Below are 27601 nucleotides of genomic sequence, written 5' to 3'. Positions count from 1 at the left end.
AGGGGAACCAAATGGAGCATGGGAACAGATTGGAAAAATTGGGGAACCTTGTGGAAAAATGCAGAACAGTGGGAAACCAAAGGGAGCAGGTAGAACGGATTGAAAAATGCGGGGAACCGTGGAGAGCACTGCAGTACAGAGTGGAACTAAAGGGAGCAGGGGGAACGGATTGGAAAAAGTTGGGAACCGTGGGAAACACTGCAGAACAGAGGGGAACGAAAGGGAGCAGGACGAACATATCGGAAAAAAGTTGAGAAGTGGGGAACACTGCAGAACAGTGGGGAATCAAAGGGAGCAGGGGGATCAGATTGGAAAAAGTGGGGAACTGTGTGGAAAAATGCAGAACAGTGGGGAACCAAAGGGAGCAGGAGGAACAGATTGGAAAAAGTCGGGAACCGTGGAGAACCCTGCAGAACGGAGGGGAACCAAAGGGAGAAGGGGTAACGGATTGGAAAATGTGGGGAACTGTATAGAAAACTGCAGAATAGAGGGGAACCAACGGGAGCAGGGGGAACAGATTGGAAAAAGTGGAAACTGTGGGGAAAACTGCAGAACAGAGGGGAGCCCAAGGAGAAGGGGGAACAGATTGGAAAAAGTGGGGAACGGTGTGGAAAATGCAGAAGAGTGGAGAAACAACGGGAGCAGGGTGAACGGATTGGAAAAAGTGGGGAACAGTGTGGAACACTGCAGGACAGAGGGGAACCAAAGGGAGCAGGGGGAACGGTTTGGAAAAAGTGGGGAACCGTTCGGAACACTGCACAACAGAGGGGAACCAAAGGAGCACGGGGAAGAGATTGGAAAAATTGGGAAACCATGGAGGGCAGTGCAGGACGGAGGGAACCAAAGGGAGCAGGGGGAAAAGATTGGATAAAGTGGGGAACTGTGGGGAACATTGTAGAACTGAGGGGAACCAAAGAGAGCACGGCGAACAGATTGGAAAAAGTGTGGAACCGTGGGGAACACTGCAGGACAGAGGGGAACCAAAGGGAACAGGAGGTACAGGTTGTAAAAAGTGGGGAACCGTTAGCGAACACTGCAGAACAGTGGGGAACCAAAGGGAGCAGTGGGAACAGATTGCAAAAGGTGGGGAACAGTGGGGAATATTGCAGAAAAGAGGGGAACCAAATGGAGCATGGGAACAGATTGGAAAAATTGGGGAACCGTGTTGAAAAATGCAGAAGAGTGGGAAACCAAAGGGAGCAGGGAGAACGGATTGGAAAATGCGGGGAACAGTGGAGAGCACTGCAGTACAGAGGGGATCTAAAGGGAGCAGGGGGAACGGATTGGAAAAGTGGGGAACTGTGGGGGGAAATGCAGGACAGAGGGGAACCAAAGGGAGCAGGGGGAATGGATTGGAATAAGTGGGTAACCGTGGGGAACACTGCAGGACAGAGGGGAACCAAAGGGAGCAGGGGGAACGTTTTGGAAAAAGTGGGTAACCGTGGGGAACACCGCAGAACACTGCAGAACCAAAGGGAGCAGGGGGAACAGCTCGGAAAAGTGGGGAACCTTCGGTAACACTGCAGAATAAAGGAGAACCAAACGGAGCAGGGGGAACAGATTGGAAAAAGTGGGGAATCGTGGTGAGTTCTGCAGAACAGTGGGGAACCAAAAGGAGCAGGGGGAATGGATTGGAAAAAGTGGGGAACCGTGGAGAACATTGGAGGACAGCGGGGAAACAAAGGGAGCAGGGCGAACTGATTGGAAAAAGTAGGGAAACGTGGGGAACACTGCAGGACAGAGGGGAAACAAAGGGAGCAGGGTGAACAGATTCGAAAAAGTGTGCACCTTGGGGAACATTGCAGATAGAGGGGAACTAAACGGAGCATGGGGAACAGATTGGAAAAAGTGCAGAACCATGGCGAACACTACAAAACAGTGGGGAACCAAAGGGATCAGCGGGAACGGATTGGAAAAAGTGGGGAACCGTGGGAATCACTGCAGAACAGAGGGGAACGAAATGGAGCACGGCGAGCATATCGTAAAGAAGTTGAGAAGTGGGCAACACTGCAGAACGGTGGGGAATCAAAGGGAGCAGGGGGATCAGTTTGGAAAAAGTGTGGAGCAGTGTGGAAAAATGCAGAAGAGTGGGGATCCAAAGGGAGCAGGAGGAACAGATTGGAAAAATTCGGGAACTGTGGAGAACACTGCAGAACAGAGGGGAACAAAAGGGAGCAGGGGTAACGGATTGGAAAATGTGGGGAACTGTATGGAAAACTGCAGAATAGAGGTGAACCAAAGGGAGCAGGGGGAACAGATTGGAAAAAGTGGAAACTGTGGGGAAAACTGCAGAACAGAGGGGAGCCCAAGGAGCAGGGGGAGCAGATTGGAAAAAGTGGGGAACCGTGGAGAACATTGCAGGACAGAGGGTAAACAAAGAGAGCAGGGCGAACAGATTCGAAAAAGTGTGCAACCTTGGGGAACACTGCAGAATAGAGGGGAACTAAACGGAGCATGGGGAACAGATTGGAAAAAGTGCAGAACCATGGCGAACACTACAAAACAGTGGGGAACCAAAGGGAGCAGCGGGAACGGATTGGAAAAAGTGGGGAACCGTGGGAATCACTGCAGAACAGAGGGGAACGAAATGGAGCACGGCGAGCATATCGTAAAGAAGTTGAGAAGTGGGCAACACTGCAGAACGGTGGGGAATCAAAGGGAGCAGGGGGATCAGTTTGGAAAAAGTGTGGAGCAGTGTGGAAAAATGCAGAAGAGTGGGGATCCAAAGGGAGCAGGAGGAAGAGATTGGAAAAATTCGGGAACTGTTGAGAACACTGCAGAACAGAGGGGAACAAAAGGGAGCAGGGGTAACGGATTGGAAAATGTGGGGAACTGTATGGAAAACTGCAGAATAGAGGGGAACCAACGGGAGCAGGGGGAACAGATTGGAAAAAGTGGAAACTGTGGGGAAAACTGCAGAACAGAGGGGAGCCCAAGGAGAAGGGGGAACAGATTGGAAAAAGTGGGGAACGGTGTGGAAAATGCAGAAGAGTGGAGAAACAACGGGAGCAGGGTGAACGGATTGGAAAAAGTGGGGAACAGTGTGGAACACTGCAGGACAGAGGGGAACCAAAGGGAGCAGGGGGAACGGTTTGGAAAAAGTGGGGAACCGTTCGGAACACTGCACAACAGAGGGGAACCAAAGGAGCACGGGGAAGAGATTGGAAAAATTGGGAAACCATGGAGGGCAGTGCAGGACGGAGGGAACCAAAGGGAGCAGGGGGAAAAGATTGGATAAAGTGGGGAACTGTGGGGAACATTGTAGAACTGAGGGGAACCAAAGAGAGCACGGCGAACAGATTGGAAAAAGTGTGGAACCGTGGGGAACACTGCAGGACAGAGGGGAACCAAAGGGAACAGGAGGTACAGGTTGTAAAAAGTGGGGAACCGTTAGCGAACACTGCAGAACAGTGGGAAACCAAAGGGAGCAGGGAGAACGGATTGGAAAATGCGGGGAACAGTGGAGAGCACTGCAGTACAGAGGGGATCTAAAGGGAGCAGGGGGAACGGATTGGAAAAGTGGGGAACTGTGGGGGGAAATGCAGGACAGAGGGGAACCAAAGGGAGCAGGGGGAATGGATTGGAATAAGTGGGTAACCGTGGGGAACACTGCAGGACAGAGGGGAACCAAAGGGAGCAGGGGGAACGTTTTGGAAAAAGTGGGTAACCGTGGGGAACACCGCAGAACACTGCAGAACCAAAGGGAGCAGGGGGAACAGCTCGGAAAAGTGGGGAACCTTCGGTAACACTGCAGAATAAAGGAGAACCAAACGGAGCAGGGGGAACAGATTGGAAAAAGTGGGGAATCGTGGGGAGTTCTGCAGAACAGTGGGGAACCAAAAGGAGCAGGGGGAATGGATTGGAAAAAGTGGGGAACCGTGGAGAACATTGGAGGACAGTGGGGAAACAAAGGGAGCAGGGCGAACTGATTGGAAAAAGTAGGGAAACGTGGGGAACACTGCAGGACAGAGGGGAAACAAAGGGAGCAGGGTGAACAGATTCGAAAAAGTGTGCACCTTGGGGAACATTGCAGATAGAGGGGAACTAAACGGAGCATGGGGAACAGATTGGAAAAAGTGCAGAACCATGGCGAACACTGCAAAACAGTGGGGAACCAAAGGGAGCAGCGGGAACGGATTTGAAAAAGTGGGGAACCATGGGAAACACTGCAGAACAGAGGGGAACGAAATGGAACACGGCGAGCATATCGGAAAGAAGTTGAGAAGTGGGGAACACTGCAGGACAGAGGGGAACCAAAGGGAGCAGGGGGGAACGGATTGGATAAAGTGGGGAACTGTGAAGAACAATGCAGACAGAGAGGAACCAAAGCGATCACGACGAACAAATTCGAAAATAGTGGAAAAGTGGGGAATACTGCAGAATAGTGGGGAACCAAAGGGATCGGGGGAAACAGATTGGAAAAAGTGGGGAACAGTGTGGAAAAATGCAGAAGCTTGAGGAAACAAAGGGAGCATGGGTTATACATTAGAAAAATTGTGGAACCATGGGGAACACTGAAGAGCAGAGGGGAACGAAGGGAGCAGGTGCAACGGATTGGAAAAAGTGGGGAATCGCGAAGGACAATGCAGGACAGACGGGAAAGAAAGGGCACAGGGGGAACGGATTGGAAAAAGTGGGGAACTGTGGGGAACACTGCAGAACAGAGGGGAACCAAAGGGAGCAGGGGGAACAGCTCGGAAAAGTGGGGAACCGTGGGGAACACTGCAGAATAAAGGAGGACCAAACGGAGCAGGGGGTACAGATTGGAAAAAAGTGGGGTATCGTGGGGAGTTCTGCAGAACAGTGGGGAACCAAAAGGAGCAGGGGGAATGGATTGGAAAAAGTGGGGAACCGTGGAGAACATTGCAGGACAGAGGGGAAACAAAGAGAGCAGGGCGAACTGATTGGAAAAAGTGGGGAAACGTGGGGAACACTGCAGGACAGAGGGGAAACAAAGGGAGCAGGGTGAACAGATTCGAAAAAGTGTGCAACCTTGGGGAACACTGCAGAATAGAGGGGATCTAAACGGAGCATGGGGAACAGATTGGAAAAAGTGCAGAACCATGGCGAACACTACAAAACAGTGGGGAACCAAAGGGAGCAGCGGGAACGGATTGGAAAAAGTGGGGAACCGTGGGAATCACTGCAGAACAGAGGGGAACGAAATGGAGCACGGCGAGCATATCGTAAAGAAGTTGAGAAGTGGGCAACACTGCAGAACGGTGGGGAATCAAAGGGAGCAGGGGGAACAGATTGGAAAAATTCGGGAACTGTGGAGAACACTGCAGAACAGAGGGGAACAAAAGGGAGCAGGGGTAACGGATTGGAAAATGTGGGGAACTGTATGGAAAACTGCAGAATAGAGGTGAACCAAAGGGAGCAGGGGGAACAGATTGGAAAAAGTGGAAACTGTGGGGAAAACTGCAGAACAGAGGGGAGCCCAAGGAGCAGGGGGAGCAGATTGGAAAAAGTGGGGAACCGTGGAGAACATTGCAGGACAGAGGGTAAACAAAGAGAGCAGGGCGAACAGATTCGAAAAAGTGTGCAACCTTGGGGAACACTGCAGAATAGAGGGGAACTAAACGGAGCATGGGGAACAGATTGGAAAAAGTGCAGAACCATGGCGAACACTACAAAACAGTGGGGAACCAAAGGGAGCAGCGGGAACGGATTGGAAAAAGTGGGGAACCGTGGGAATCACTGCAGAACAGAGGGGAACGAAATGGAGCACGGCGAGCATATCGTAAAGAAGTTGAGAAGTGGGCAACACTGCAGAACGGTGGGGAATCAAAGGGAGCAGGGGGATCAGTTTGGAAAAAGTGTGGAGCAGTGTGGAAAAATGCAGAAGAGTGGGGATCCAAAGGGAGCAGGAGGAAGAGATTGGAAAAATTCGGGAACTGTTGAGAACACTGCAGAACAGAGGGGAACAAAAGGGAGCAGGGGTAACGGATTGGAAAATGTGGGGAACTGTATGGAAAACTGCAGAATCGAGGTGAACCAAAGGGAGCAGGGGGAACAGCTTGGAAAAAGTGGGAACTGTGGGGAAAACTGCAGAACAGAGGGGAGCCCAAGGAGCAGGGGGAGCAGATTGGAAAAAGTGGGGAACGGTGTGGAAAAATGCATAAGAGTGGAGAAACAACGGGAGCAGGGTGAACGTATTGGAAAAAGTGGGGAACCGTTTGGAACACTGCAGAACAGAGGGGAACCAAAGGAGCACGGGGAAGAGATGGGAAAAATTTGGGAAACAATGGAGGACAGTGCAGCTCGGAGGGGAACCAAAAGGAGCATGGGAACAGATTGGAAAAAATGTGGAGAACCATGGGGAATACTGCAGAACAGAGAGGACCCAAAGTGAGCAGAGGGAAGAACTCGGAAAAGTGGGGAACCGTGGGGAACCAAAGGGAGCGGGGGAAACAGATTGGAAAAATTGGGGAACCGTGTTGAAAAATGCAGAACAGTGGGAAACCAAAGGGAGCAGGGAGAACGGATTGGAAAATGCGGGGAACAGTGGAGAGCACTGCAGTACAGAGGGGATCTAAAGGGAGCAGGGGGAACGGATTGGAAAAGTGGGGAACTGTGGGGGGAAATGCAGGACAGAGGGGAACCAAAGGGAGCAGGGGGAATGGATTGGAATAAGTGGGTAACCGTGGGGAACACTGCAGGACAGAGGGGAACCAAAGGGAGCAGGGGGAACGTTTTGGAAAAAGTGGGTAACCGTGGGGAACACCGCAGAACACTGCAGAACCAAAGGGAGCAGGGGGAACAGCTCGGAAAAGTGGGGAACCTTCGGTAACACTGCAGAATAAAGGAGAACCAAACGGAGCAGGGGGAACAGATTGGAAAAAGTGGGGAATCGTGGGGAGTTCTGCAGAACAGTGGGGAACCAAAAGGAGCAGGGGGAATGGATTGGAAAAAGTGGGGAACCGTGGAGAACATTGGAGGACAGCGGGGAAACAAAGGGAGCAGGGCGAACTGATTGGAAAAAGTAGGGAAACGTGGGGAACACTGCAGGACAGAGGGGAAACAAAGGGAGCAGGGTGAACAGATTCGAAAAAGTGTGCACCTTGGGGAACATTGCAGATAGAGGGGAACTAAACGGAGCATGGGGAACAGATTGGAAAAAGTGCAGAACCATGGCGAACACTGCAAAACAGTGGGGAACCAAAGGGAGCAGCGGGAACGGATTTGAAAAAGTGGGGAACCATGGGAAACACTGCAGAACAGAGGGGAACGAAATGGAACACGGCGAGCATATCGGAAAGAAGTTGAGAAGTGGGGAACACTGCAGGACAGAGGGGAACCAAAGGGAGCAGGGGGGAACGGATTGGATAAAGTGGGGAACTGTGAAGAACAATGCAGACAGAGAGGAACCAAAGCGATCACGGCGAACAAATTCGAAAATAGTGGAAAAGTGGGGAATACTGCAGAATAGTGGGGAACCAAAGGGATCGGGGGAAACAGATTGGAAAAAGTGGGGAACAGTGTGGAAAAATGCAGAAGCTTGAGGAAACAAAGGGAGCATGGGTGATACATTAGAAAAATTGTGGAACCATGGGGAACACTGAAGAGCAGAGGGGAACGAAGGGAGCAGGTGCAACGGATTGGAAAAAGTGGGGAATCGCGAAGGACAATGCAGGACAGACGGGAAAGAAAGGGCACAGGGGGAACGGATTGGAAAAAGTGGGGAACTGTGGGGAACACTGCAGAACAGAGGGGAACCAAAGGGAGCAGGGGGAACAGCTCGGAAAAGTGGGGAACCGTGGGGAACACTGCAGAATAAAGGAGAACCAAACGGAGCAGGGGGTGCAGATTGGAAAAAAGTGGGGTATCGTGGAGAACATTGCAGGACAGAGGGGAAATAAATGGAGCATGGGAACAGATTGGAAAAATTGGGGAACCGTGTGGAAAAATGCAGAAGAGTGGGGATCCAAAGGGAGCAGGAGGAACAGATTGGAAAAATTCGGGAACTGTGGAGAACACTGCAGAACAGAGGGGAACAAAAGGGAGCAGGGGTAACGGATTGGAAAATGTGGGGAACTGTATGGAAAACTGCAGAATAGAGGTGAACCAAAGGGAGCAGGGGGAACAGATTGGAAAAAGTGGAAACTGTGGGGAAAACTGCAGAACAGAGGGGAGCCCAAGGAGCAGGGGGAGCAGATTGGAAAAAGTGGGGAACCGTGGAGAACATTGCAGGACAGAGGGGAAACAAAGAGAGCAGGGCGAACTGATTGGAAAAAGTGGGGAAACGTGGGGAACACTGCAGGACAGAAGGGAAACAAAGGGAGCAGGGTGAACAGATTCGAAAAAGTGTGCAACCTTGGGGAACACTGCAGAATAGAGGGGAACTAAACGGAGCATGGGGAACAGATTGGAAAAAGTGCAGAACCATGGCGAACACTACAAAACAGTGGGGAACCAAAGGGAGCAGCGGGAACGGATTGGAAAAAGTGGGGAACCGTGGGAATCACTGCAGAACAGAGGGGAACGAAATGGAGCACGGCGAGCATATCGTAAAGAAGTTGAGAAGTGGGCAACACTGCAGAACGGTGGGGAATCAAAGGGAGCAGGGGGATCAGTTTGGAAAAAAGTGTGGAGCAGTGTGGAAAAATGCAGAAGAGTGGGGATCCAAAGGGAGCAGGAGGAACAGATTGGAAAAATTCGGGAACTGTGGAGAACACTGCAGAACAGAGGGGAACAAAAGGGAGCAGGGGTAACGGATTGGAAAATGTGGGGAACTGTATGGAAAACTGCAGAATCGAGGTGAACCAAAGGGAGCAGGGGGAACAGCTTGGAAAAAGTGGGAACTGTGGGGAAAACTGCAGAACAGAGGGGAGCCCAAGGAGCAGGGGGAGCAGATTGGAAAAAGTGGGGAACGGTGTGGAAAAATGCATAAGAGTGGAGAAACAACGGGAGCAGGGTGAACGTATTGGAAAAAGTGGGGAACTGTTTGGAACACTGCAGAACAGAGGGGAACCAAAGGAGCACGGGGAAGAGATGGGAAAAATTGGGAAACAATGGAGGACAGTGCAGCTCGGAGGGGAACCAAAAGGAGCATGGGAACAGATTGGAAAAAATGTGGAGAACCATGGGGAATACTGCAGAACAGAGAGGACCCAAAGTGAGCAGAGGGAAGAACTCGGAAAAGTGGGGAACCGTGGGGAACCAAAGGGAGCGGGGGAAACAGATTGGAAAAAGTGGGGAACAGTGTGGAAAACGCAGAAGAGTGAGGAAACAAAGGGAGCAGGGGGAACAGATTAGAAAAAGTGGGGAACTGTGTGGAACACTGCAGAACATAGGGGAATTAAAGGGAACATGGAGAATAGATTGGAAAAAGTGCGGAACCGTGGCGAACACTGCAAAACAGTGGGGAACCAAAGGGAGCAGTGGGAACGGATTGGAAAAAGTTGGGAACCGTGGGAAACACTGCAGAACAGAGGGGAACGAAAGGGAGCAGGACGAACATATCGGAAAAAGGTTGAGAAGTGGGGAACACTGCAGAACAGTGGGGAATCAAAGGGAGCAGGGGGATCAGATTGGAAAAAGTGGGGAACTGAGTGGAAAAATGCAGAACAGTGGGGAACCAAAGGGAGCAGGAGGAACAGATTGGAAAAAGTCGGGAACCGTGGAGAACCCTGCAGAACAGAGGGGAACCAAAGGGAGCAGGGGTAACGGATTGGAAAATGTGGGGAACTGTATAGAAAACTGCAGAATAGAGGGGAACCAACGGGAGCAGGGGGAACAGATTGGAAAAAGTGGAAACTGTGGGGAAAACTTCAGAACAGAGGGGAGCCCAAGGAGAAGGGGGAACAGATTGGAAAAAGTGGGGAACGGTGTGGAAAATGCAGAAGAGTGGAGAAACAACGGGAGCAGGGTGAACGGATTGGAAAAAGTGGGGAACAGTGTGGAACACTGCAGGACAGAGGGGAACCAAAGGGAGCAGGGGGAACAGATTGGAAAAAGTGGGCAACTGTGGGGAACACTGTAGAACAGAGTGGAACCAAAGAGAGCACGGCGAACAGATTAGAAAAATTGTGGAACCGTGGGGAACACTGCAGGACAGAGGGGAACCAAAGGGAACAGGAGGTACAGGTTGGAAAAAGTGGGGAACCATTGGCGAACACTGTAGAACAGTGGGGAACCAAAGGGAGCAGGGGGAATGGATTGGAATAAGTGGGTAACCGTGGGGAACACTGCAGGACAGAGGGGAACCAAAGGGAACAGGAGGTACAGGTTGGAAAAAGTGGGGAACCATTGGCGAACACTGTAGAACAGTGGGGAACCAAAGGGAGCAGGGGGAATGGATTGGAATAAGTGGGTAACCGTGGGAAACACTGCAGGACAGAGGGGAACCAAAGGGAGCAGGGGGAACGGTTTGGAAAAAGTGGGGAACCGTTCGGAACACTGCACAACAGAGGGGAACCAAAGGAGCACGGGGAAGAGATTGGAAAAATTGGGAAACCATGGAGGACAGTGCAGGACGGAGGGAACCAAAGGGAGCAGCGGGAAAAGATTGGATAAAGTGGGGAACTGTGGGGAACATTGTAGAACTGAGGGGAACCAAAGAGAGCACGGCGAACAGATTGGAAAAAGTGTGGAACCGTGGGGAAGACTGCAGGACAGAGGGGAACCAAAGGAAACAGGAGGTACAGGTTGTAAAAAGTGGGGAACCGTTAGCGAACACTGCAGAACAGTGGGGAACCAAAGGGAGCAGTGGGAACAGATTGCAAAAGGTGGGGAACAGTGGGGAATATTGCAGAAAAGAGGGGAACCAAATGGAGCATGGGAACAGATTGGAAAAATTGGGGAACCGTGTTGAAAAATGCAGAACAGTGGGAAACCAAAGGGAGCAGGGAGAACGGATTGGAAAATGCGGGGAACAGTGGAGAGCACTGCAGTACAGAGGGGATCTAAAGGGAGCAGGGGGAACGGATTGGAAAAGTGGGGAACTGTGGGGGGAAATGCAGGACAGAGGGGAACCAAAGGGAGCAGGGGGAATGGATTGGAATAAGTGGGTAACCGTGGGGAACACTGCAGGACAGAGGGGAACCAAAGGGAGCAGGGGGAACGTTTTGGAAAAAGTGGGTAACCGTGGGGAACACCGCAGAACACTGCAGAACCAAAGGGAGCAGGGGGAACAGCTCGGAAAAGTGGGGAACCTTCGGTAACACTGCAGAATAAAGGAGAACCAAACGGAGCAGGGGGAACAGATTGGAAAAAGTGGGGAATCGTGGGGAGTTCTGCAGAACAGTGGGGAACCAAAAGGAGCAGGGGGAATGGATTGGAAAAAGTGGGGAACCGTGGAGAACATTGGAGGACAGCGGGGAAACAAAGGGAGCAGGGCGAACTGATTGGAAAAAGTAGGGAAACGTGGGGAACACTGCAGGACAGAGGGGAAACAAAGGGAGCAGGGTGAACAGATTCGAAAAAGTGTGCACCTTGGGGAACATTGCAGATAGAGGGGAACTAAACGGAGCATGGGGAACAGATTGGAAAAAGTGCAGAACCATGGCGAACACTGCAAAACAGTGGGGAACCAATGGGAGCAGCGGGAACGGATTTGAAAAAGTGGGGAACCATGGGAAACACTGCAGAACAGAGGGGAACGAAATGGAACACGGCGAGCATATCGGAAAGAAGTTGAGAAGTGGGGAACACTGCAGGACAGAGGGGAACCAAAGGGAGCAGGGGGGAACGGATTGGATAAAGTGGGGAACTGTGAAGAACAATGCAGACAGAGAGGAACCAAAGCGATCACGGCGAACAAATTCGAAAATAGTGGAAAAGTGGGGAATACTGCAGAATAGTGGGGAACCAAAGGGATCGGGGGAAACAGATTGGAAAAAGTGGGGAACAGTGTGGAAAAATGCAGAAGCTTGAGGAAACAAAGGGAGCATGGTTTATACATTAGAAAAATTGTAGAACCATGGGGAACACTGAAGAGCAGAGGGGAACCAAGGGAGCAGGTGCAACGGATTGGAAAAAGTGGGGAATCGCGAAGGACAATGCAGGACAGACGGGAAAGAAAGGGCACAGGGGGAACGGATTGGAAAAAGTGGGGAACTGTGGGGAACACTGCAGAATAAAGGAGAACCAAACGGAGCAGGGGGTACAGATTGGAAAAAAGTGGGGTATCGTGGGGAGTTCTGCAGAACAGTGGGGAACCAAAAGGAGCAGGGGGAATGGATTGGAAAAAGTGGGGAAGCGTGGAGAACATTGCAGGACAGAGGGGAAACAAAGAGAGCAGGGCGAACTGATTGGAAAAAGTGGGGAAACGTTGGGAACACTGCAGGACAGAGGGGAAACAAAGGGAGCAGGGTGAACAGATTCGAAAAAGTGTGCAACCTTGGGGAACACTGCAGAATAGAGGGGAACCAAAGGAGCACGGGGAAGAGATGGGAAAAATTGGGAAACAATGGAGGACAGTGCAGCTCGGAGGGGAACCAAAAGGAGCATGGGAACAGATTGGAAAAAATGTGGAGAACCATGGGGAATACTGCAGAACAGAGAGGACCCAAAGTGAGCAGAGGGAAGAACTCGGAAAAGTGGGGAACCGTGGGGAACCAAAGGGAGCGGGGGAAACAGATTGGAAAAAGTGGGGAACAGTGTGGAAAATGCAGAAGAGTGAGGAAACAAAGGGAGCAGGGGGAACAGATTAGAAAAAGTGGGGAACTGTGTGGAACACTGCAGAACATAGGGGAATTAAAGGGAACATGGAGAATAGATTGGAAAAAGTGCGTAACCGTGGCGAACACTGCAAAACAGTGGGGAACGAAAGGGAGCAGTGGGAACGGATTGGAAAAAGTTGGGAACCGTGGGAAACACTGCAGAACAGAGGGGAACGAAAGGGAGCAGGACGAACATATCGGAAAAAAGTTGAGAAGTGGGGAACACTGCAGAACAGTGGGGAATCAAAGGGAGCAGGGGGATCAGATTGGAAAAAGTGGGGAACTGTGTGGAAAAATGCAGAACAGTGGGGAACCAAAGGGAGCAGGAGGAACAGATTGGAAAAAGTCGGGAACCGTGGAGAACCCTGCAGAACAGAGGGGAACCAAAGGGAGCAGGGGTAACGGATTGGAAAATGTGGGGAACTGTATAGAAAACTGCAGAATAGAGGGGAACCAACGGGAGCAGGGGGAACAGATTGGAAAAAGTGGAAACTGTGGGGAAAACTGCAGAACAGAGGGGAGCCCAAGGAGAAGGGGGAATAGATTGGAAAAAGTGGGGAACGGTGTGGAAAATGCAGAAGAGTGGAGAAACAACGGGAGCAGGGTGAACGGATTGGAAAAAGTGGGGAACGGTGTGGAAAATGCAGAAGAGTGGAGAAACAACGGGAGCAGGGGGAACAGATTGGAAAAAGTGGGGAATCGTGGGGAGTTCTGCAGAACAGTGGGGAACCAAAAGGAGCAGGGGGAATGGATTGGAAAAAGTGGGGAACCGTGGAGAACATTTGAGGACAGAGGGGAAACAAAGGGAGCAGGGCGAACTGATTGGAAAAAGTGGGGAAACGTGGGGAACACTGCAGGACAGAGGGGAAACAAAGGGAGCAGGGTGAACAGATTCGAAAAAGTGTGCACCTTGGGGAACACTGCAGAATAGAGGGGAACTAAACGGAGCATGGGGAACAGATTGGAAAAAGTGCAGAACCATGGCGAACACTGCAAAACAGTGGGGAACCAAAGGGAGCAGCAAGAACGGATTGGAAAAAGTGGGGAACCGTGGGAAACACTGCAGAACAGAGGGGAACGAAATGGAGCACGGCGAACATATCGGAAAGAAGTTGAGAAGTGGGGAACACTGCAGGACAGAGGGGAACCAAAGGGAGCAGGGGGGGAACGGATTGGATAAAGTGGGGAACTGTGAAGAACAATGCAGACGGAGAGGAACCAAAGCGATCACGGCGAACAAATTCGAAAATAGTGGAAAAGTGGGGAATACTGCAGAACAGTGGGGAACCAAAGGGATCGGGGGAAACAGATTGGAAAAAGTGGGGAATAGTGTGGAAAAATGCAGAAGAGTGAGGAAACAAAGGGAGCAGGGGGTATACATTGGAAAAATTGTGGAACCATGGGGAACACTGCAGAATAAAGGAGAACCAAACGGAGCAGGGGGTACAGATTGGAAAAAAGTGGGGTATCGTGGGGAGTTCTGCAGAACAGTGGGCAACCAAAAGGAGCAGGGGGAATGGATTGGAAAAAGTGGGGAACCGTGGAGAACATTGCAGGACAGAGGGGAAACAAAGAGAGCAGGGCGAACTGATTGGAAAAAGTGGGGAAACGTGGGGAACACTGCAGGACAGAGGGGAAACAAAGGGAGCAGGGTGAACAGATTCGAAAAAGTGTGCAACCTTGGGGAACACTGCAGAATAGAGGGGAACTAAACAGAGCATGGGGAACAGATTGGAAAAAGTGCAGAACCATGGCGAACACTACAAAACAGTGGGGAACCAAAGGGAGCAGCGGGAACGGATTGGAAAAAGTGGGGAACCGTGGGAATCACTGCAGAACAGAGGGGAACGAAATGGAGCACGGCGAGCATATCGTAAAGAAGTTGAGAAGTGGGCAACACTGCAGAACGGTGGGGAATCAAAGGGAGAAGGGGGATCAGTTTGGAAAAAGTGTGGAGCAGTGTGGAAAAATGCAGAAGAGTGGGGATCCAAAGGGAGCAGGAGGAACAGATTGGAAAAATTCGGGAACTGTGGAGAACACTGCAGAACAGAGGGGAACAAAAGGGAGCAGGGGTAACGGATTGGAAAATGTGGGGAACTGTATGGAAAACTGCAGAATAGAGGTGAACCAAAGGGAGCAGGGGGAACAGATTGGAAAAAGTGGAAACTGTGGGGAAAACTGCAGAACAGAGGGGAGCCCAAGGAGCAGGGGGAGCAGATTGGAAAAAGTGGGGAACCGTGGAGAACATTGCAGGACAGAGGGGAAACAAAGAGAGCAGGGCGAACTGATTGGAAAAAGTGGGGAAACGTGGGAAACACTGCAGGACAGAGGGGAAACAAAGGGAGCAGGGTGAACAGATTCGAAAAAGTGTGCAACCTTGGGGAACACTGCAGAATAGAGGGGAACTAAACGGAGCATGGGGAACAGATTGGAAAAAGTGCAGAACCATGGCGAACACTACAAAACAGTGGGGAACCAAAGGGAGCAGCGGGAACGGATTGGAAAAAGTGGGGAACCGTGGGAATCACTGCAGAACAGAGGGGAACGAAATGGAGCACGGCGAGCATATCGTAAAGAAGTTGAGAAGTGGGCAACACTGCAGAACGGTGGGGAATCAAAGGGAGCAGGGGGATCAGTTTGGAAAAAGTGTGGAGCAGTGTGGAAAAATGCAGAAGAGTGGGGATCCAAAGGGAGCAGGAGGAACAGATTGGAAAAATTCGGGAACTGTGGAGAACACTGCAGAACAGAGGGGAACAAAAGGGAGCAGGGGTAACGGATTGGAAAATGTGGGGAACTGTATGGAAAACTGCAGAATCGAGGTGAACCAAAGGGAGCAGGGGGAACAGCTTGGAAAAAGTGGGAACTGTGGGGAAAACTGCAGAACAGAGGGGAGCCCAAGGAGCAGGGGGAGCAGGTTGGAAAAAGTGGGGAACGGTGTGGAAAAATGCATAAGAGTGGAGAAACAACGGGAGCAGGGTGAACGTATTGGAAAAAGTGGGGAACTGTTTGGAACACTGCAGAACAGAGGGGAACCAAAGGAGCACGGGGAAGAGATGGGAAAAATTGGGAAACAATGGAGGACAGTGCAGCTCGGAGGGGAACCAAAAGGAGAATGGGAACAGATTGGAAAAAATGTGGAGAACCATGGGGAATACTGCAGAACAGAGAGGACCCAAAGTGAGCAGGGGGAAGAACTCGGAAAAGTGGGGAACCGTGGGGAACCAAAGGGAGCGGGGGAAACAGATTGGAAAAAGTGGGGAACAGTGTGGAAAATGCAGAAGAGTGAGGAAACAAAGGGAGCAGGGGGAACAGATTGGAAAAAGTGGGGAACTGTGTGGAACACTGCAGAACATAGGAGAATTAAAGGGAACATGGAGAATAGATTGGAAAAAGTGCGGAACCGTGGCGAACACTGCAAAACAGTGGGGAACGAAAGGGAGCTGTGGGAACGGATTGGAAAAAGTTGGGAACCGTGGGAAACACTGCAGAACAGAGGGGAACGAAAGGGAGCAGGACGAACATATCGGAAAAAAGTTGAGAAGTGGGGAACACTGCAGAACAGTGGGGAATCAAAGGGAGCAGGGGGATCAGATTGGAAAAAGTGGGGAACTGTGTGGAAAAATGCAGAACAGTGGGGAACCAAAGGGAGCAGGAGGAACAGATTGGAAAAAGTCGGGAACCGTGGAGAACCCTGCAGAACAGAGGGGAACCAAAGGGAGAAGGGGTAACGGATTGGAAAATGTGGGGAACTGTATAGAAAACTGCAGAATAGAGGGGAACCAACGGGAGCAGGGGGAACAGATTGGAAAAAGTGGAAACTGTGGGGAAAACTGCAGAACAGAGGGGAGCCCAAGGAGAAGGGGGAACAGATTGGAAAAAGTGGGGAACGGTGTGGAAAATGCAGAAGAGTGGAGAAACAACGGGAGCAGGGTGAACGGATTGGAAAAAGTGGGGAACAGTGTGGAACACTGCAGGACAGAGGGGAACCAAAGGGAGCAGGGGGAACGGTTTGGAAAAAGTGGGGAACCGTTCGGAACACTGCACAACAGAGGGGAACCAAAGGAGCACGGGGAAGAGATTGGAAAAATTGGGAAACCATGGAGGACAGTGCAGGACGGAGGGAACCAAAGGGAGCAGGGGGAAAAGATTGGATAAAGTGGGGAACTGTGGGGAACATTGTAGAACTGAGGGGAACCAAAGAGAGCACGGCGAACAGATTGGAAAAAGTGTGGAACCGTGGGGAAGACTGCAGGACAGAGGGGAACCAAAGGGAACAGGAGGTACAGGTTGTAAAAAGTGGGGAACCGTTAGCGAACACTGCAGAACAGTGGGGAACCAAAGGGAGCAGTGGGAACAGATTGCAAAAGGTGGGGAACAGTGGGGAATATTGCAGAAAAGAGGGGAACCAAATGGAGCATGGGAACAGATTGGAAAAATTGGGGAACCGTGTTGAAAAATGCAGAACAGTGGGAAACCAAAGGGAGCAGGGAGAACGGATTGGAAAATGCGGGGAACAGTGGAGAGCACTGCAGTACAGAGGGGATCTAAAGGGAGCAGGGGGAACGGATTGGAAAAAGTGGGGAACTGTGGGGGGAAATGCAGGACAGAGGGGAACCAAAGGGAGCAGGGGGAATGGATTGGAATAAGTGGGTAACCGTGGGGAACACTGCAGGACAGAGGGGAACCAAAGGGAGCAGGGGGAACGTTTTGGAAAAAGTGCGTAACCGTGGGGAACACCGCAGAACACTGCAGAACCAAAGGGAGCAGGGGGAACAGCTCGGAAAAGTGGGGAACCTTCGGTAACACTGCAGAATAAAGGAGAAACAAACGGAGCAGGGGGAACAGATTGGAAAAAGTGGGGAATCGTGGGGAGTTCTGCAGAACAGTGGGGAACCAAAAGGAGCAGGGGGAATGGATTGGAAAAAGTGGGGAACCGTGGAGAACATTGGAGGACAGCGGGGAAACAAAGGGAGCAGGGCGAACTGATTGGAAAAAGTAGGGAAACGTGGGGAACACTGCAGGACAGAGGGGAAACAAAGGGAGCAGGGTGAACAGATTCGAAAAAGTGTGCACCTTGGGGAACATTGCAGATAGAGGGGAACTAAACGTAGCATGGGGAACAGATTGGAAAAAGTGCAGAACCATGGCGAACACTGCAAAACAGTGGGGAACCAAAGGGAGCAGCGGGAACGGATTTGAAAAAGTGGGTAACCATGGGAAACACTGCAGAACAGAGGGGAACGAAATAGAACACGGCGAGCATATCGGAAAGAAGTTGAGAAGTGGGGAACACTGCAGGACAGAGGGGAACCAAAGGGAGCAGGGGGGAACGGATTGGATAAAGTGGGGAACTGTGAAGAACAATGCAGACAGAGAGGAACCAAAGCGATCACGGCGAACAAATTCGAAAATAGTGGAAAAGTGGGGAATACTGCAGAATAGTGGGGAACCAAAGGGATCGGGGGAAACAGATTGGAAAAAGTGGGGAACAGTGTGGAAAAATGCAGAAGCTTGAGGAAACAAAGGGAGCATGGGTTATACATTAGAAAAATTGTGGAACCATGGGGAACACTGAAGAGCAGAGGGGAACCAAGGGAGCAGGTGCAACGGATTGGAAAAAGTGGGGAATCGCGAAGGACAATGCAGGACAGACGGGAAAGAAAGGGCACAGGGGGAACGGATTGGAAAAAGTGGGGAACTGTGGGGAACACTGCAGAACAGAGGGGAACCAAAGGGAGCAGGGGGAACAGCTCGGAAAAGTGGGGAACCGTTGGGAAAACTGCAGAATAAAGGAGAACCAAACGGAGCAGGGGGTACAGATTGGAAAAAAGTGGGGTATCGTGGGGAGTTCTGCAGAACAGTGGGGAACCAAAAGGAGCAGGGGGAATGGATTGGAAAAAGTGGGGAACCGTGGAGAACATTGCAGGACAGAGGGGAAACAAAGAGAGCAGGGCGAACTGATTGGAAAAAGTGGGGAAACGTGGGGAACACTGCAGGACAGAGGGGAAACAAAGGGAGCAGGGTGAACAGATTCGAAAAAGTGTGCAACCTTGGGGAACACTGCAGAATAGAGGGGAACTAAACGGAGCATGGGGAACAGATTGGAAAAAGTGCAGAACCATGGCGAACACTACAAAACAGTGGGGAACCAAAGGGAGCAGCGGGAACGGATTGGAAAAAGTGGGGAACCGTGGGAATCACTGCAGAACAGAGGGGAACGAAATGGAGCACGGCGAGCATATCGTAAAGAAGTTGAGAAGTGGGCAACACTGCAGAACGGTGGGGAATCAAAGGGAGCAGGGGGATCAGTTTGGAAAAAGTGTGGAGCAGTGTGGAAAAATGCAGAAGAGTGGGGATCCAAAGGGAGCAGGAGGAACAGATTGGAAAAATTCGGGAACTGTGGAGAACACTGCAGAACAGAGGGGAACAAAAGGGAGCAGGGGTAACGGATTGGAAAATGTGGGGAACTGTATAGAAAACTGCAGAATAGAGGGGAACCAACGGGAGCAGGGGGAACAGATTGGAAAAAGTGGAAACTGTGGGGAAAACTGCAGAACAGAGGGGAGCCCAAGGACAAGGGGGAACAGATTGGAAAAAGTGGGGAACGGTGTGGAAAATGCAGAAGAGTGGAGAAACAACGGGAGCAGGGTGAACGGATTGGAAAAAGTGGGGAACAGTGTGGAACACTGCAGAACAGAGGGGAATCAAAGGAAGCAGGGGGAACGGATTGGAAAAAGTAGGAACCGTTCGGAACACTGAACAACAGAGGGGAACCAAAGGAGCACGGGGAAGAGATTGGAAAAATTGGGAAACCATGGAGGACAGTGCAGGACGGAGGGGAACCAAAGGGAGCAGGGGGAACAGATTGGTAAAAGTGGGGAACTGTGGGGAACACTGTAGAACTGAGAGGAACCAAAGAGTGCACGGCGAACAGATTGGAAAAAGTGTGGAACCGTGGGGAACACTGCAGGACAGAGGGGAACCAAAGGGAACAGGAGGTACAGGTTGTAAAAAGTGGGGAACCGTTGGCGAACACTGCAGAACAGTGGGGAACCAAAGGGAGCAGGGGGAACAGATTGCAAAAAGTGGGGAACAGTGGGGAATATTGCAGAAAAGAAGGGAAGCAAATGGAGCATGGGAACAGATTGGAAAAATCGGAGAAACGTGTGGAAAAATGTAGAACAGTGGGAAACAAAAGGGAGCAGGGAGAACGGATTGTAAAATGTGGGGAACCGTGGGGAGCACTGCAGTACAGAGGGGAACTAAAGGGAGCAAGGGGAACGGATTGGAAAAGTGGGGAAATATGGGGGAAAATGCAGGACAGAGTGGAACCAAAGGGAACAGGGGGAATGGATTGGAAAAAGTTGGTAACCGTGGGGAACACTGCAGGACAGAGGGGAACCAAAGGGAGCAGGGGGAACGGTTTGGAAAAAGTGGGTAACCGTGAGGAACACTGCAGAACACTGCGGAACCAAAGGGAGCAGGGGGAACAGCTCGGAAAAGTGGGGAACCGTGGGGAACACTGCAGAATAAAGGAGAACCAAATGGAGCAGGGGGAACAGATTGGAAAAAGTGGGGAATCGTGGGGAGTTCTGCAGAACAGTGCGGAACCAAAAGGAGCAGGGGGAATGGATTGGAAAAAGTGGGGAACAGTGGAGAATATTGCAGAAAAGAGGGGAACCAAATGGAGCATGGGAACAGATTGGAAAAATCGGGGAACCGTGTGGAAAAATGCAGAACAGTGGGAAACCAAAGGGAGCAGGGAGAACGGATAGGAAAATGTGGGGAACCGTGCGGAACACTGCAGGACAGAGGGGAACCAAAGGGAACAGGAGGTACAGGTTGTAAAAAGTGGGGAACCGTTAGCGAACACTGCAGAACAGTGGGGAACCAAAGGGAGCAGGGGGAACAGATTGCAAAAGGTGGGGAACAGTGGGGAATATTGCAGAAAAGAGGGGAACCAAATGGAGCATGGGAACAGATTGGAAAAATTGGGGAACCGTGTGGAAAAATGCAAAACAGTGGGAAACCAAAGGGAGCAGGGACAACGGATTGGAAAAAGTGGTGAACCGTTCGGAACACTGCACAACAGAGGGGAACCAAAGGAGCACGGGGAAGAGATTGGAAAAATTGGGAAACCATGGAGGACAGTGCAGGACGGAGGGGAACCAAAGGGAGCAGGGGGAAAAGATTGGATAAAGTGGGGAACTGTGGGGAACATTGTAGAACTGAGGGGAACCAAAGAGAGCACGACGAACAGATTGGAAAAAGTGTGGAACCGTGGGGAACACTGCAGGACAGAGGGGAACCAAAGGGAACAGGAGGTACAAGTTGTAAAAAGTGGTGAAACGTTAGCGAACATTGCAGAACAGTGGGGAACCAAAGGGAGCAGGGGGTACAGATTGCAAAAGGTGGGGAACAGTGGGGAATATTGCAGAAAAGAGGGGAACCAAATGGAGCATGGGAACAGATTGGAAAAATTGGGGAACCTTGTGGAAAAATGCAGAACAGTGGGAAACCAAAGGGAGCAGGGAGAACGGATTGGAAAATGCGGGGAACCGTGGAGAGCACTGCAGTACAGAGGGGAACTAAAGGGAGCAGGGGGAACGGATTGGAAAAGTGGGGAACAGTGGGGGAAAATGCAGGACAGAGGGGAACCAAAGGGAGCAGTGGGAATGGATTGGAATAAGTGGATAACCGTGGGGAACACTGCTGGACAGAGGGGAACCAAAGGGAGCAGGGGGAACAGCTCGGAAAAGTGGGGAACCTTGGGTAACACTGCAGAATAAAGGAGAACCAAACGGAGCAGGGGGAACAGATTGGAAAAAGTGGGGAATCGTGGGGAGTTCTGCAGAACAGTGGGGAACCAAAAGGAGCAGGGGGAATGGATTGGAAAAAGTGGGGAACCGTGGAGAACATTTGAGGACAGAGGGGAAACAAAGGGAGCAGGGCGAACTGATTGGAAAAAGTGGGGAAACGTGGGGAACACTGCAGGACAGAGGGGAAACAAAGGGAGCAGGGTGAACAGATTCGAAAAAGTGTGCACCTTGGGGAACACTGCAGAATAGAGGGGAACTAAACGGAGCATGGGGAACAGATTGGAAAAAGTGCAGAACCATGGCGAACACTGCAAAACAGTGGGGAACCAAAGGGAGCAGCGGGAACGGATTGGAAAAAGTGGGGAACCGTGGGAAACACTGCAGAACAGAGGGGAACGAAATGGAGCACGGCGAGCATATCGGAAAGAAGTTGAGAAGTGGGGAACACTGCAGGACAGAGGGGAACCAAAGGGAGCAGGGGGGGAACGGATTGGATAAAGTGGGGAACTGTGAAGAACAATGCAGACAGAGAGGAACCAAAGCGATCACGGCGAACAAATTCGAAAATAGTGGAAAAGTGGGGAATACTGCAGAACAGTGGGGAACCAAAGGGATCGGGGGAAACAGATTGGAAAAAGTGGGGAATAGTGTGGAAAAATGCAGAAGAGTGAGGAAACAAAGGGAGCAGGGGGTATACATTGGAAAAATTGTGGAACCATGGGGAACACTGAAGAACAGAGGGGAACCAAGGGAGCAGGTGGAACGGATTGTAAAAAGTGGGGAATCGCGAAGGACAATGCAGGACAGAGGGGAAAGAAAGGGCACAGGGGGAACGGATTGGAAAAAGAAGGGAACTGTGGGGAACACTGCAGAACAGAGGGGAACCAAAGGGAGCAGGGGGAACAGCTCGGAAAAGTGGGGAACCGTGGGGAACACTGCAGATAAAAGGAGAACCAAACGGAGCAGGGGGAACAGATTGCAAAAAGTGGGGAACAGTGGGTAATATTGCAGAAAAGAGGGGAAGCAAATGGAGCATGGGAACAGATTGGAAAAATCGGGGAACCGTGTGGAAAAATGCAGAACAGTGGGAAACCAAAGGGAGCAGGGAGAACGGATTGGAAAATGTGGGGAACCGTGGGGAGCACTGCAGTACAGAGGGGAACTAAAGGGAGCAAGGGGAACGGATTGGAAAAGTGGGGAACTGTGGGGGAAAATGCAGGACAGAGGGGAAACAAGGAGAGCAGGGGGAATGGATTGGAAAAAGTGGGTAACCGTGGGAAACACTGCAGGACAGAGGGGAACCAAAGGGAGCAGGGGGAACGGTTTGGAAAAAGTGGGTAACCTTGGGGAAAACTGCAGAACACTGCGGAACCAAAGGGAACAGGGGGAACAGCTCGGAAAAGTGGAGAACCGTGGGGAACACTGCAGAATAAAGGAGAACCAAACGGAGCAGGGGGAACAGATTGGAAAAAGTGGGGAATCGTGGGGAGTTCTGCAGAACAGTGGGGAACCAAAAGGAGTAACCAAAAGGAGTAAAATAGGAGAGAGAAAAGCAGAAGATGTGATGTACAAGTGGGATTTGATATTAATGGTTGGTGATAAAGATACACTATTTTGAAACATTTGATTAATATCTGGAATAAAATAAATGATTAAATTGGTGTAAGTGAATGTTCATCACCTAGAATGGCTTTGATTCAAAATCATCGTATTTTTTTCAAAAGATCATCAATTTCTGGATAGCTGGTTTCGTAAGGGGATTATAAATGTGGAAGATTGTTATGAAAGGGGTCAATTAATGTCATCAGAGCAACTGAGAAATAAATATCATATAACTCATAGCAATCTTTTTTGCTATTTCTAACTAAGAACATATTTGAAGGATATGTTCGGACCAACCATGTTGTACTGAAATAAAAATTCCTCCTAGAGGAAATGTTAAAAAATTTACTTCGATGATGGCCTCTTCATTACAAGTAGGAACTTTTAAATGAGGAGTTCTTAAGTCGAGACAAAGGTGGGAAATGGATCTGAATATTGTAATTGATTGGCAAATATGGGTAGATCCATATAAGGATCTCAATGTAAGACATAAATTAGTTCAGTTTAATTCTTTTTACATCAGTAATGTAGCAGATGTCAGCAAGGATTTTATCTGAAGCTGCACTTGGAGTCAGGTGACTCAGGCAGTTGGATATGAAAAACTCTACAGGAAGATAATTTGGCCACAGAGATCACGTGATCCAAGGGAGTTGTATTAATTCACTTCAACTCAGCATTTTGGATCTATTGACCAGAGTTCCACACCGCAGCAGTGATGAAGGAATTCACAACTAGGTTTTTTTCTTCTACAGTTACTTCTTACACCAGAGAAATTGAATAGAATAAACTCAGAATTATCAGATCAATGTTTTAGGGGTGGTGAAGATGTAGCAACTTCCTTGCATTCAACCTAGCTTTGTCCTTATGCAAGATCTTTTTGGGGAGAATTACAATTTTTTTGGAACAAGTTACAGGAGTTGTTTTTCTGCAAAATCCAACCTTACCCTTATTAGGAAATATTGAAGGAACAAGGATCAAATTTAAACTATTAAAGTATCAATTGAAATTTGTTAAATTAATGTTAGTGGTGATGAGGAAATGTATTTCACTTACTCGGAAATCAGATATATTTTTAGGGATGCCAAGATGACATGCAAAATTTCAAAGTTTTATTCCTTTGAAAAAAATGACATTAGTTTGAGAAATATATACTCTATATTTTTTGCAAATTTGGGACCTGAATATTCAAATATTAGGCTTCAATTTATAATAATACCCTTTCCATCCTTCTAGACATATGAGATTCTCCTCAAAGTTGTAAAATTTTTTATTTAGATGTGTTGGTTTTCGTCGCCACCGCGAACTCTGGGGAAGTGGAAAACTAACACAGGGCACCAGAAAACAGGAAGACCACACACCATCAACATCTGAGAAGCAGAGGATTGAATCCACAGGTCAGTGACTATGGAAGCAGGCCAGTGAGGGGTTCTGCTGCTGAACGACCCACATAGGTGATAGGCTATTGAAATTTGAGGAGAGGAACCCAAGCAGGCTGTGGGCATCTGGAGAAAGCAGTCAAGGAACTCACACCAGGCTGTGGATTGCTAGAGACTGGTTCAAAACTGGCTAAAAGAGTATCAGGTATCAGACTTGTGATATGAGTGGGTGGTAATTGGTTCCTAATTGTGTCAGAGGTTCAAAACAGGAGGTCACATTGCCAATGACTTGGATTGGTCTGTGAGCATTGAAAGAGAATCCACAGACCCTCAGTGACTTGGCCCAGAGTTCGGGATGGTGGGTGGAGAGCATGACTGTCTTTTTCTTCTTTCTCTGACAGGCTCCTTCAGCAGCAGAATCCCTCACTGGTCTGCTTCCATGGTCACTGACCTGTGGATTGAATCCTCTGCTTCTCAGATGTTGATGGTGTGTGGTCTTCCTGTTTTCTGGTGCCCTGTGTTAGTTCTCCCCTTCCCCAGAGTTCGCGGTGGCGAGGAAATCCAACACATCTAAATAAAAACATTTTCAACTTTGAGGAGAATCTCGTATGTCTAGAAGGATGGAAAGGGCATTATTATAAATTGAAGCCTAATATTTGAATATTCAGGTGCCAAATTTGCATTTCAGGCAATTTCTGCCAATGGCAAATCTATCTGCCTCACAGCAGGAAAAAAATAATTTTGTCTGATATGACATTTTTTAATTACCTGACAGTAAATTGTCTCCTGAAATAGAGAGAGACGTTCAAGTTTCAAACTATTACAAACTCAACTCGCCAGAGCTACCTGGATTATATCTCTCCCCACTTTTTCTTTGCAAGGACACCATTGATTTTATCACAACTCCTATGCTCCATCTGACCTGTGACAGATTATATATTTAAATATTGTATATTGACATGTTTTTGAAAGAGATGGATTGTAGGAGTTGTGTAGGTCACAAACACAAACACTTCACAAAACAGCTCATACTTAAAATGCAAGTTTTAATGGTTCTTGAGATACTGAGAACAATGGCGTGTTTGCTTTATGAAAAGCTGAAGAATTTGTGTAGTCAGGAAAGACTGATGGTCAAACCGAGAGACCATCTGTTGATTATCTGTGTTCTTAAAATTGAAATTGAAACTGAGTCAATAGAGTGCTGAGAGATGGCAGCGGTTCGAATAAGCAAGTTCTTGATTCAAGTTCCTGCACAGACAGGCTGGAGTCCGTTGGCTCACGATTCATCCTTTTGAAGAGACATAGTGGACTTCAAAGGCAGAAATGGTGGCACGTGTCATGTGATGAGACATTTTGGAGAAACATTACAAACGAAAGGCAGAAGTTGTCCATCCTGTAGGGAAGAGAGGGTTGGAGATACAGTTGTCAGAGAAGGTACAGTTACATAGTCTTCTCCTTTGACCAGGAGTAACAAGTGGATTTTAAGGAGGAAGACCACTTCTAACTGTCTCTTTGAGATCAAGAGGGCAGCTTCGTTGTGTCCATGGAAATGGCCACTTTTGATGAATAAAGTAAAAGTAATCTTGTATTTGCAACATTACCATTTTCAAATGGTGACTGAGTTCAGCCCTTGACTGGGTTTATGAAATCATTGAAGAAGAAAACAGCCACTCCACTGTCTCTTTGAAAAGAGAACAGATTCATCATGTGGAACAGATTCGGAAACCTCCCTGCAAGAGAGGAAAATAAATTCTCGCAGAGTAAGCTTCAGAGCAATGTTTCTTCAACCAAGAAATTCAGACGAGTTTGAAAGAGGACTGATGACGATGTTTCCAAATACTTCAGTTGCTTTTGAGCCACAATTTAAGAAATCGACGGGTGTCAAACGACTCAAATCCAGATACAAACCTTCACAAAGCTCAAGTCAACCAGGAGATACAAACTCCTGACTGCAATGTTGCTGTGCACATTTGCTACATTATTGAAGTCTCACATTGCTTACAACAGATATTCAAAGTTAAGCAATAACCGAATTAACAGAATATTACAGGACGGTACAAGCCCTTTGGCCCAAAATGTTGTGCTGATCTAGATATTTCTAACAAAAAAAATAATACCCTGTAGCGGCTACTGCGGTAGATGTTACTAAATAAAGGCAAACACACACAAAGGTAGTCAACTCAAGACTGGTTTATTGAAGACATACACAGATCTTTTATTCCTGCCTGTTAATGAGCTCGTTAGTGAATACCTTCTGGTCCACAGGACCAACAGGTTAAAGTTACGAGCCATTAGTGCCCCGCACCTTTAGGCAGGGGCTTCAACTGATCCACTTGCTGTACTTTGGCACCCAGCTCTGTTAGCCCGCGATGTGTCAATTAAGTCTATGAATTGACAGTGGCGGTTCACAATACCGCGCTGTGCACTCGCTATATCACACCCCCCAAAATCGTCACTATAACTTAAGATGCCAGATACGCTTGATTTAGGCAGACGTCCATGTCGCCTGGGTTGATGGCACTGAACTGGTGAAGTAGGGTCCGTATGGCGGGTTTAAGTCTGTCCACGCTCAATAGCTGCGGATGCCCTCCGATGTCCAATGTATATACCACTCCATATCTCTTAATCAAACAAAATGGTCCTTCATGTGGTTTTAGTAACAGTGCCCCTGGAACCTGTCTTCATACAAATACAAATTCAGTGTTTAGTAGTGATTGGGGCACTTGTTGCCGAGGTTTGCCATACCAGTTGGTGGAGGATGGTTTGCTGTTAGCAATACCCTTACGGAGTTGCTGAAGGAATTCCATGTCTGAATTGCTTCTGAAGTGAATATCTCCTCGAACTCTAAGGGCCAGACAAAACAACAATTCTGCAGATGATGTAGACAGATTTTCTTTTGGAGCTGTTCATACTCCTAATAGAACCCAAGGTAGTTCATTGACCCAGTTGGGGCCAGTGCTTCAGGCCTTCAGTGAAGATTTAAGTTGATGATGGAAACGTTCCACCAGGCCATTGGACTGCGGATGGTACGCAGTAGTGTGGTGCAACTGTGTACCGAAAAAATGAGCCAAGGAAGCCCATAATGCCAAAGTGAACTGTGCTCCACGGTTATGTATGTCGGCACTCCAAATCTAGCAAT

This window comes from Narcine bancroftii, chromosome 3, assembly GCF_036971445.1.
Source record: "Narcine bancroftii isolate sNarBan1 chromosome 3, sNarBan1.hap1, whole genome shotgun sequence".
Lineage (NCBI taxonomy): Eukaryota > Metazoa > Chordata > Chondrichthyes > Torpediniformes > Narcinidae > Narcine > Narcine bancroftii.
This window is presented reverse-complemented; position numbering follows the sequence as displayed.